The sequence below is a fragment of the Lycium barbarum genome, chromosome 11 (assembly GCF_019175385.1).
Source record: "Lycium barbarum isolate Lr01 chromosome 11, ASM1917538v2, whole genome shotgun sequence".
NCBI classification, from domain to species: Eukaryota; Viridiplantae; Streptophyta; class Magnoliopsida; order Solanales; family Solanaceae; genus Lycium; species Lycium barbarum.
Genome location: NC_083347.1, coordinates 37,317,587 through 37,327,765, shown reverse-complemented (window position 1 = coordinate 37,327,765; position 10,179 = coordinate 37,317,587).

The window sequence follows — 10,179 nt, the reverse complement described above, 5'->3', positions numbered from 1 at the left end:
AACTACTCACAAGCCTGTAGATGTTACTATAACGCCTATATCTCTATGGTCATCAGAGGTAACAAGAACGCATTTATTTCTCCGTATTCAACTAAGTAGGGCTAAAGGGTATATCTCTATCCTCAGTAGCGAAACGATTAAATCGAACAAACTCTATTTATTCTTATTACGTACGTGAATTCCCTTTCTCAAGTCCACTTCGCGCACCATAGATAGTGTCTAACTATTGGCCAGATAATCAAACAATTAAGATCAACAATAAATAAGCAACCCAAAATATGGAAAATCAATAGATAATAATTGTCATCAAACCAACTTTCAAGTCTTTCGCCACAACCCTAGAATTAAGAAGTTTAGCTACTCATGATTCGATCATAGACAAAAGAATTCATGAATAATCTAGGGTTGAAAAAGATGAAAAATAAAATAAACCTAGAGAGAGAAAATAGAACGGTGGCTTACGAGTCTTTGAATAATCCCAGCACCCCGTTTTCAGCTAATAAAACGTCTATATATAGTCTAGGGTAAAAACAAAAAATAAGTAAACCTAATCCCAGTCGAACCGGGAAAGCTGCGCAGAACCCCGCTTTCCTTCCGCGATGCGGATGAAAAGCGCAATGTTCTGAGGCCTCCCGCTTTCCTTCCGCGATGCGGATGGAAAGCCTGATGGTAATGCCTGGAGCTGATTTTGTCCGCTTTCTTCACGCGATGCGGATGAATAGCGAGACCTTCAGTTCAATTTTTTTTCTTTTAGTTCATCACTTGTGATCTTCGACTCGTCACCTCGTCTAATCGTCATATGCTCCAAAATCAATCACTTTAAGCACAGTTTTCCATCGTTTGTCATCATCGTACCTATACACATGAAATATAACGACATAAGTTCAAATATGACGATTGCATCATGAATTAAGCGATAAAAGTCATAAGAGTAGGATGTAAAATGACACAAAACATGATATTTTTGCCAAATATCAGACGTAATATCGACGAACCCTAAGATATGAAAAATTATGAAATAATAAGTACCACATATATTTAAAATAAGTACTTTAATGTTTTAAATAATTATTTTAAACACTAACCGGGATAAGAAATTGCTCGAAATCCATCCACGAAGCCTCCATGTCGTTGGTCAGGTTCTTGGGACACTCTACAATTCTCACTGGCCACTCCTCAATTGCTGATGCGTGAAAATCAGCCCAATCCATGTCATCATGTACGTCGAGGTGCGCATTCTGGCTCGACTGAGATTAAGACTCAGGTATATTTGCAAATAGGTGTACCGATGTAAACGCATGTGTCGATGGTCGGGCTGAACTCAACGGGCGATCTGAAATCGACGGTTGCAGCTGGGCTGGAACGGGAGCGGGCTCATCTACCAGATGGTGTCCTCTTCCACCACCTAATCTGGCACCACCCCCTCTGCCACCACCTCCTCTATCAACACCTCCTCTATCACCACCTTTCCTGCCTGCCTTTACTCCCCGTCCACATCCATCCGCTGCCTGATACTGACCATCTGGAACCCGATCATGCATACGCCTAGCCTCTTCTGCTTGTCGGATACCGTCCTCGGCTATCCGTACAACCTGCCCAGCAAACCCCGCGGTCTCAGGGATAGACGTATGTTCTAATCCCAATTGGTGCAGTCGTTGTACGACCACCAGCTGCATTTGTTTCAATATTAATAATTAGTTAATTTTTTTAAAGTAATAATTAATACTATTAAACCAATCCAAGTGTGATGTACTTACCAACGCCTCATATTGCCCCTAGAGTGTTGCGTATCCTCGACTATTCAGGACATATATAGCGGGTTGCCAATCAAATGGCGTGTGATATGCTGGTACCACTGCATGTAAACCTTAATCGGAGTAGCATGACCGACCTCCACTATACTCTCAAACCTCTCCTCCCAACGATGGAGTTGGGTGTCCATAAAAGTCAGAAATGCAACATTGGCGGGCGATCGATCGTCTCGCTCATAGTGGTGGTGGTCCCACTCAACACAGTCAGGTACATTTTGTCGATGCTCAAACTATCGTAAGACGTGGTCGGGCATGTTCTCCTCAATGATGTCCATGTGTATCAATCGACACCGCAACATCCACACGACCTGAGAAGCCTTGCAAAAGGGCGACAATCTTTCCAAAAACGGAGCGTACGACCTCCAACCAAAAGCTGTAAAAAATATTGCTACAAATTAGTGATCAAAAATAGAAAATAAATAAAATAAAATAATAATGTAAAATCAATAAATTTTACCCGTCCGTAAGTCATACGATCAATCTGATCACTGAATGGAAGAATATTGTGGTGCATATCCATATCCCAGTCAATCTCTCCAGTCCACCTCCTCGCGTAGGGCATCAATTCATCATAGAGGTCAGACTGCTTAGGTATGAGCTGAAAAGGCAGCATCTTATCCACACTCATAACTGAAAGTGATAATAAAAAATGTGATTTTTTAGTCGTCGTTTCAAGAGGTATATTTAGAATAAAGGAAAACACTTAAATATATTACCTAGAGTAAAGCAAAAATCCATTGATATCACTACTCTCGCCAATAGAAGATCGACATAGACATAGGTAGAGGAATGCCAAAATAGCACTGCCCCAGCTGCAGTCAACCAAGCGGTCCAGATCATCCAAAAACATCAAATACCATAAGCTCGCAAAGGAATCCGATGTGTTCGGGAACATGATGCCCCTGAATATCACCAACAAATATAGACGGGCATGGCGATCAACAATCTCCTGCTCAGTGTCGTGCTGAATAGGCTCCAAGCCACGCAAGTGATCGCAAAGGGCACGTACACTCACTCGACTCTGTCCCGAGATATGAGCACCCACAACCATGACGCTGGTGACCCTAGTCAACTCCGCCCGTCATGTCGCCTCTTGAGGCTCAGCCCAATTGTATGATGGGGCTCCATCTACCCGTATCCAAATATGACCTCCATATCCTGAAGCGTGATCGTGGCCTCACCAGCGCGGAGATAAAAGGTGTGTGTCTTTGACCTCCACCGCTCAACCACAGCCTTTATAAAATCCCAATTATGCTGTACTCGACCAACAGAAACGCAACGATAGATACGCCCCGATACAGTATCTGTAACGACCCGTTTGGTCATTTTAGGTATTTTACCTCTTTTACCCTTGTTGATCCTTCCGTCGATTTCGTTAGAGTGGTTTTGACACATGGGGATGGATAGCGCTGTTCCCGAGGTGATCGGGATTGGTTTGAGGAGTTTAGAAGCCTTTAAGTTGAATAAGCGAAAAAGTATTGACCAATAGTTGACTTTTGAGTATTCACGTCTTTTTGGGATTTTTGTCGGTTCCATTATGTCTGGGTGGTCAATTATGACTTGGTAGTATGATTGGTTAGGTTCTCGAGGCACTTGCGGGTATTTTGAGCCTTGGGTTCGAAACTTCATTTTGGGAGTTTGAAGGTTGACCGGATCAAGGTGACCTTCGTTGGGAATTTCGAGGGAACGGTTGAGTTTGTACGTGTTTTTACCTGTTTATGCATAATTGGTTTGTATCCGCGAGGTCACGGATGGATATCGAGGTTTGGGGTTGAACTTGGTGAAAACCAGAAAAACCTGGTTTTCTGGTGTGTCACGTGTCAGGGTGTTGGCCGCATCTGCGAGGTCAGGTCCGCAGATGCGAGTTTTGGCGGAGCTTGGTGAATCCGCACCTGCGAAGATTCTTCTGCAGGCGTTGTACCGCTCTTGCGAGTGATGTTTCGCATCTGCGGAATGTCCAGTCATTTAATGAATCCGCCTCCGCGGATATGTACCCGCAGAAGCGAGATCGCGTAGGCGGACATGAGTTCCGCGTAAGCGATAATTTCTTAATCAAAAAACCTTATACTCTCTATTCCAAATCCTTTTCTTCCAATTCACAAAGGTAAGATCCTATAGCAAAATGTGGGCGAATAAGATCCTATAGCAAAATTTGGGCCATTTTGATGAGCTTAGGAGTGAATCTTCTTGGGAGTCTTCTTGGGAGTAAGTCTCTTCAATATATTTGTGATTTCATTTTGATTTAGGGTTGGAATCTATGCTAAGTTTTAAGAATTTAGTTGAAAAAGCGTGGGTTATGAACCCTAGTTATGATTTATGATTTGTTCAATATAAAAAAGGGGTTTTGTTGGAAAGTCTTCAAGATTCTTATCTTCTAATCTATGAGGTAAGTAGTTGCTAAGTTAAATCTTTCTTAAATTCAAGGAATTTAATTATGGAATAAGTTAGGGTTTTTCTTTAAATTGGGGGTTTTCTATCAATGAGGCAATTAATGATGATTGAAGGTTCATTAGTGATTCAAGGGAATGGTATTTGACTTCCTAAATTTTGGGTAACAGGTTTTTACTATTTTGCCCTTGTGGGCCCGGATATCTGTTTAAAGTTTTTTGATTTGACTAAGTCTATGGCTATATGGGTATCGTTCGTACCGGTTTCTAATGTAGATTTCAGTATTGAATAGACTTTGATCATTCAGAAGCTTTTCGCAAAGGGAATGCTCGTGTTGGATAGTTCGTGGCACCCGCTCGACATTGAGGTAGGTTATGGCTTACCTTTGTTAGACTTTGATTAAGGATTCGCATGTGTTACGTAGTATTGATGGGCAAACATGATAGGTCTTCGAACATGGTGTGAGTTGTGATCCATTTAGGTTGGTATGATTTCTGATTATGTGGGCTCGTCATCGTTATTTGTGCATTGATTTACATGTGGTGTATTTGACTATGTGATTTGGTGATGTGGGATGTGATAGACTCATTTGTGGTAATTGGAACTTAATATTTTCTACGTTTCCATGACGATTGATGATTCATGTAAGATTTGATTAGCTTATGGTGCTTTGTGATGTCTATAGCATATTCATTGGCATATATTGCATTGATTTCTCATTCTTGCATTCATGCCTTCATATATGATGGAAATGTTGGGAAAACAGTTTGATGGGAAAAGGTTATGGAAAAATTTGAAAAGAAAGAAAGAGAAAGATGAAAGTTATATTGTTATTGCTATCGATCCGAGGTGTATGTGGACGTATAGTGGCTGGCGGTAAAGTCAGGCGGTACAGTGGCGACACGTGGACTTGGGTCACAGTCTGGCGGTAAAGTCAGGTGGTACAGTGACGGTACATGGACTATGCAGGTCCCCCATGGGTCAGTACTATTAAGACGTTGGTATTTCCGTTTGTAGCATGTGTGTACATGTTTGAGTTATTGGTCATGGCATTTCACCTCATTGCATTCCTCATTACCGCATCATACATTGATCCATTTGATTTGTTGGTTTGTACTCGTGTTGTGGCTTACTTGAGGATTTACTGAGGATTTGGTAGATTTATAGTATAGAAGCATAACCTTAGTTATGACCTGGTTTGTGATATTTTGTGACTCTTCGTGGTTATATTGTGACTATGTGTTGACTTGTCGATTCTGTGTTTTTATATGCGTGAACTAATCTTAGTCGGCCTATGATGCTTACCTGTACTGGTGTTGTACTGATACTACTCTTGTTGTACTCTTTCTTTGAGTGCAGAGTTTGTTACAGGATCCGTGTCTCTACCTCATGAGTGTCCCTGAGGCCTATTGCTAGGAGATTCTAGTGAGCACTACTAGATTCGTAGCCCGGAATCCCCTCCCTTGCTTATCTGTCTATTTGATTCCACAGGCATATTCTATTTATGTATTTCATAACTTAGTTCTTTAGACTTGCTTTTAATGATTAGTGGATCTTGTACTATGGCTCATACCAGATCTTTGGGTATATATATATATATCGAGACTGCTTTAGTAATTACCTTAATTTTCGCATGTTTTCTATTAAATAAAATAAGTAAGAGAAAGGGTTCGTCCACTGGGGGGATGATGTGAGTGCCCTCACGATTAACGAATTGGGTCGTGATAAGTTGGTATCAGAGCCCTATGTTGCCGGTATTACAAGTACAAGAGCATTGTAGAGTCTTGCGGATCAGTATGATGAACTCCGTACTTATCTGCAAGAGGCTATAGGACATTTAGGAAACCTCTATCTTTTTACTCCTTTCGTGCTACTTTATTCAAACTGCCATCTAGTTGGTCCACATTGGTATTTGACTTCACAATCTATTCTCTCACTGATGGTGAGAACATCTCGATTTCGTAAACGAGAGAGTTGATATGTGTAACGACCCGTTTGGTCGTTATAGTCCTTTTGGCATTTTTGCCCTTTTCCGAGCATTGATTAGCTCACTTTTGACCTGAGGGGACCGTTGATACTCTTCCCGAGGTGTCTAGATCGGATTCGGGTGACTTTTGTGAAATACGGGCTTAAAGTGAGAAATAGTTGACCCAAAGTTGACGTTTGGGTAAACAAACCTTTTTTAAACATTCGTCAATTCCGAGAGGTCGGGATGGTCGTCTAGAATTGGTGTGTATCTGGTTCGGTTCCAAATGCACTCGAATTCATTTTGGGACTTGGGTTGGAAAATTGAATTTAAGGTATCGGGGGTTGACTCGATCAACGAGACCTCCGTTAGGAATTCTGAGGTGACGAGCGCGTTCGTAGCGTATTTTTGTGTGGGTCTGTGTATGTGATTTATGAGCAGATGGCCTCGGGAGTGGTTCGGGATTACGTTTGAGACTTAGAAAAATCTGGTAGATTCTGGTACCTGGTGCCTGCATTGGCGGCACCAGTGCCGTCCCAGCGACACTGCTATAGCAGCGTGTTGGCCGCTAGGGCGGCCATGTGTATCTTGGCCCAGACCCGCTAGGGCGGCCTGGGGGGCGCTGTTTCAGCCTGTTACCGTCGTGGCGGTAACAGGCCTGTTATTTCATTAAGTGTGTTTTAATATAAGCCCTTAGTCTATCATAAGCCCTTAGTCTATCATTTATTACCATTTCGAAATTAGAGCTTTGGGGACTGTTCTTGGAGATATTTGGAGATAATTCTTGGAGGTAAATCTTGCTAATCCCTTTACTATTTCATTAATCCTAATCATCATAGATTCCCCCTTTCCTTTAACAATTGCTTAGTAATGGAAGATAAAAGTGGATTTTGATGAACTTTTTCTCTAGGCTTATTAATGATGAAATTGATGGGGTTTCGGCTAGATTTTGATGAATCTAAGTTTATTAATCATATACTCCCTTTGTTTCAATTTATGTGAACCTATTTCCTTATTAGTCCGTGCAAAAAAGAATGACCTCTTTCTATATTCGGAAGCACTTTATCTTTATGTAATGATTTATAGCCACATAAAATATATGTGACTCATTTAGGATCACAAGTTTAAAAGTCTTCTCTTCTTTCTTAAACTCTGTGCTCAGTCAAATGGGTTCACATAAATTGAAACGGAGGGAGCATCTTTCATTATTAGAGTTGAATTCTTGAATCAAAGAGTTAGGATTTACACCCAATTTTGGGGGTTTTGCTTGAAATAAAAAATTAGGCATATCCTTCAGTTTAATCAGCAATTAGTGGTTGGGTTATGATCACCTAGTGCTTAATTTGATATTTTGCTTCCGAATTTCCTGGTTTGCCCTTGTGGGCCCCATTTCCTTAATTTCTAGTGTTAAAATTGACCTAAATTGAATGATAGCGATATTAGTATCATTCTTCATGATTTCTAATCTAGATTTCGAATATGCTTAGACTACTTTGGTTTTGAGGCTCAACGAAAAGGCAAGGCAAGTGAATGAGTTGTTGGTGTTTGCAGTTTGGCCATCCAGGTAGGTTATGGCTTACCCTTGGTGAGACTTCGTATAGCGAAGCACATATTTAGATTATATTGCCGGAGACAGCATGTGAACCATCAGATATGAAGTTAGGTTGGATATTTCCTTAGGTTGGGCCTTGTTGTGTGTTTGGGGCTAACCACCCTGTTGTGTTGTGATTTGATTGTTCTATTGTGTTGGCTTGATGCCATGAGTTGTTGGTAGATATTGGATATGTTTTACCATCTTGATTACGATGTTGTTGGCATACCCACTGTTGGTACTTGTGACTCTGATATATTGTTGGCGTACCCACTATTGGTACTTGTGATTCGGATATATTATTGGCATACCCATTATTGGTATTTGTGATATTGAGCATGATTATTGATGATGATACATGCATTGCACCCACTCTCATTCTTCATGATATACTGTTGAGATACTAATGATACTTGATGAAATACTGTGATGAGCTTGGCTCAGATTTTACTTGAGTGACGTGAGAGTCCAGTATCCGATGTTCATCCCGAAATCGTGGATTGAGTCAGTGCATGGACTCAGCGGGTCCCCCAGGGTAGTGCCGGTGAGAACTCCCCGTGGGCAAAAGTCTGGGGTCCCGTCTGTCTGTTGGTTAAAGATCCGAGACGGGTGGCACTTAGATTTCGTGAGTCACCTTGGATTGTGCTACCGAGATGTCAATATTTCTGTTCGGAGTACATGTGTACACAACATTTGCACGGCATTACATTGCATTCATACATTATTATATTGCATTGCATTATGGCTTGATTTGGAGATGATTTGATGTTGTACTTGTGATGTTGGATTCAGATTGATATACTGAGACTTGGCATACTTGGGATTAGATGTTCTACTTAGGTGACGATGTATACTTGGCTTCTATTATGTTTGACTTATACTTGTTGGTTTATCTGCTTTATTATCTGAATTGTGTTAACTATGCTTAGTCGGCTGATGATGCCTACCAGTACTGTTGTATTGTACTGACCTGCACTTGCTGCATTCCTTTATGAATGTAGAGTATCAACTTGGTTCTGCTTCCATCTCTCGTGGCTGATCGTCTTCTTCAGCACTGTTCCGAGTTTCCAGGGTGAGCACGTTCGTTTGCTGCCTTGAAGACTTCTCTATCATTTTATGTCTTATTATTCCCATTCGGAGACATAGATATTTTATGTATTATTGCTCCAGACTTGTATTTATTTCTTTAGATGCTCTTGTATGACTTAGACTAGACCCTGGGGGTATTCTTGTTATTCCGCACTATTTCTATTATATAATATCGTGAGATTTACGTATTTATTCGATTTCCATTGCTTGATCTAATTATTCTTGTATTACTTATCGTTGGGTTGAGGGTTCGCTTACCGAGGAGGGAAAGGTAAGTACCCGCACGGCTTAGGCAAATTAGGTCGTGACAATATGCCATGGGCTAGTATGGTACGAGGTGTGTCATTCTGATACGGGTATATGACTAAGTTAAGTTTCTAGCTGTAATTGAGACTCTTTAGTTTGGTATGGAAAGGTAAAGTGGTAATGCAAAGGACCGCATAATCTCCATGTCTTCAGCGATTGGTTACTCGAAAGTCGCAGAAGTGCAATTATGGCTTAACAAGAAGGGTTGCTCGAGGTATGATTGGTTCAAAAAGTTTCGGTTGCGTCAAGTTATTATGATAGTGAGGTGGCAATAGTGTACCAATGGCAAATTAACGGTTCAGGAATGGCAGAGTATAGTTGTTGATATATGGAAACAAGTGTAAGTTTGGAGAGGTTCGTCGGATTTGACAAGAGGATAGTGGCCGTGTTATGATAAAGAACAGAAGTTGAGAATAAGAATGTAAGGAGCGACTTGTGAGTTAAGGCGTGAGGAAGTAAGATTTCTTAAGGTATTATGGTAAAAGTACTTCACTGTCCTACAGAACGGAGGCGTAAGGAAGAGAATTTGGATGGATCAATCTCCGATATATGAATGGAACGATTAGTATCTGACATGCTCGTCAGGATAAGGTTGCCAGACGTGCGAGGGTGGATGTCGTATAAGGTTATGAAAATTTGACTTGGGCTTCGTTATGACAGAATTATAGTGGTGGAGTAATAACTAGTGGTTTGAGGATTCCTTCAGGAAGTGACTATTTGTTCTACGTCAAGTGGCAATGTTATCTATAGCTAGTGAGGTTTAAGGGAATAAACGGATGTGGTTCTTCAATAAATGGTGTGTTCGTATGGTCGTGGTGATTCGAGGTTAAAGATAAAAAGGGGAATCGATTGAGCTGAGATCTTGTTGATTTGAGAATTATGTTGCGATTTTTTGATGTAGAGTGGATGTAAGGGTTCATAGATGGGTTGGTAAGTCGATTGATTCGTAGGCTAATAGGGATACTCGAGCGCTGGGCAGGGGTAAAGTTTTTGTTTCTAAGGAATTATCGGGTGCTGTATCTAGTACT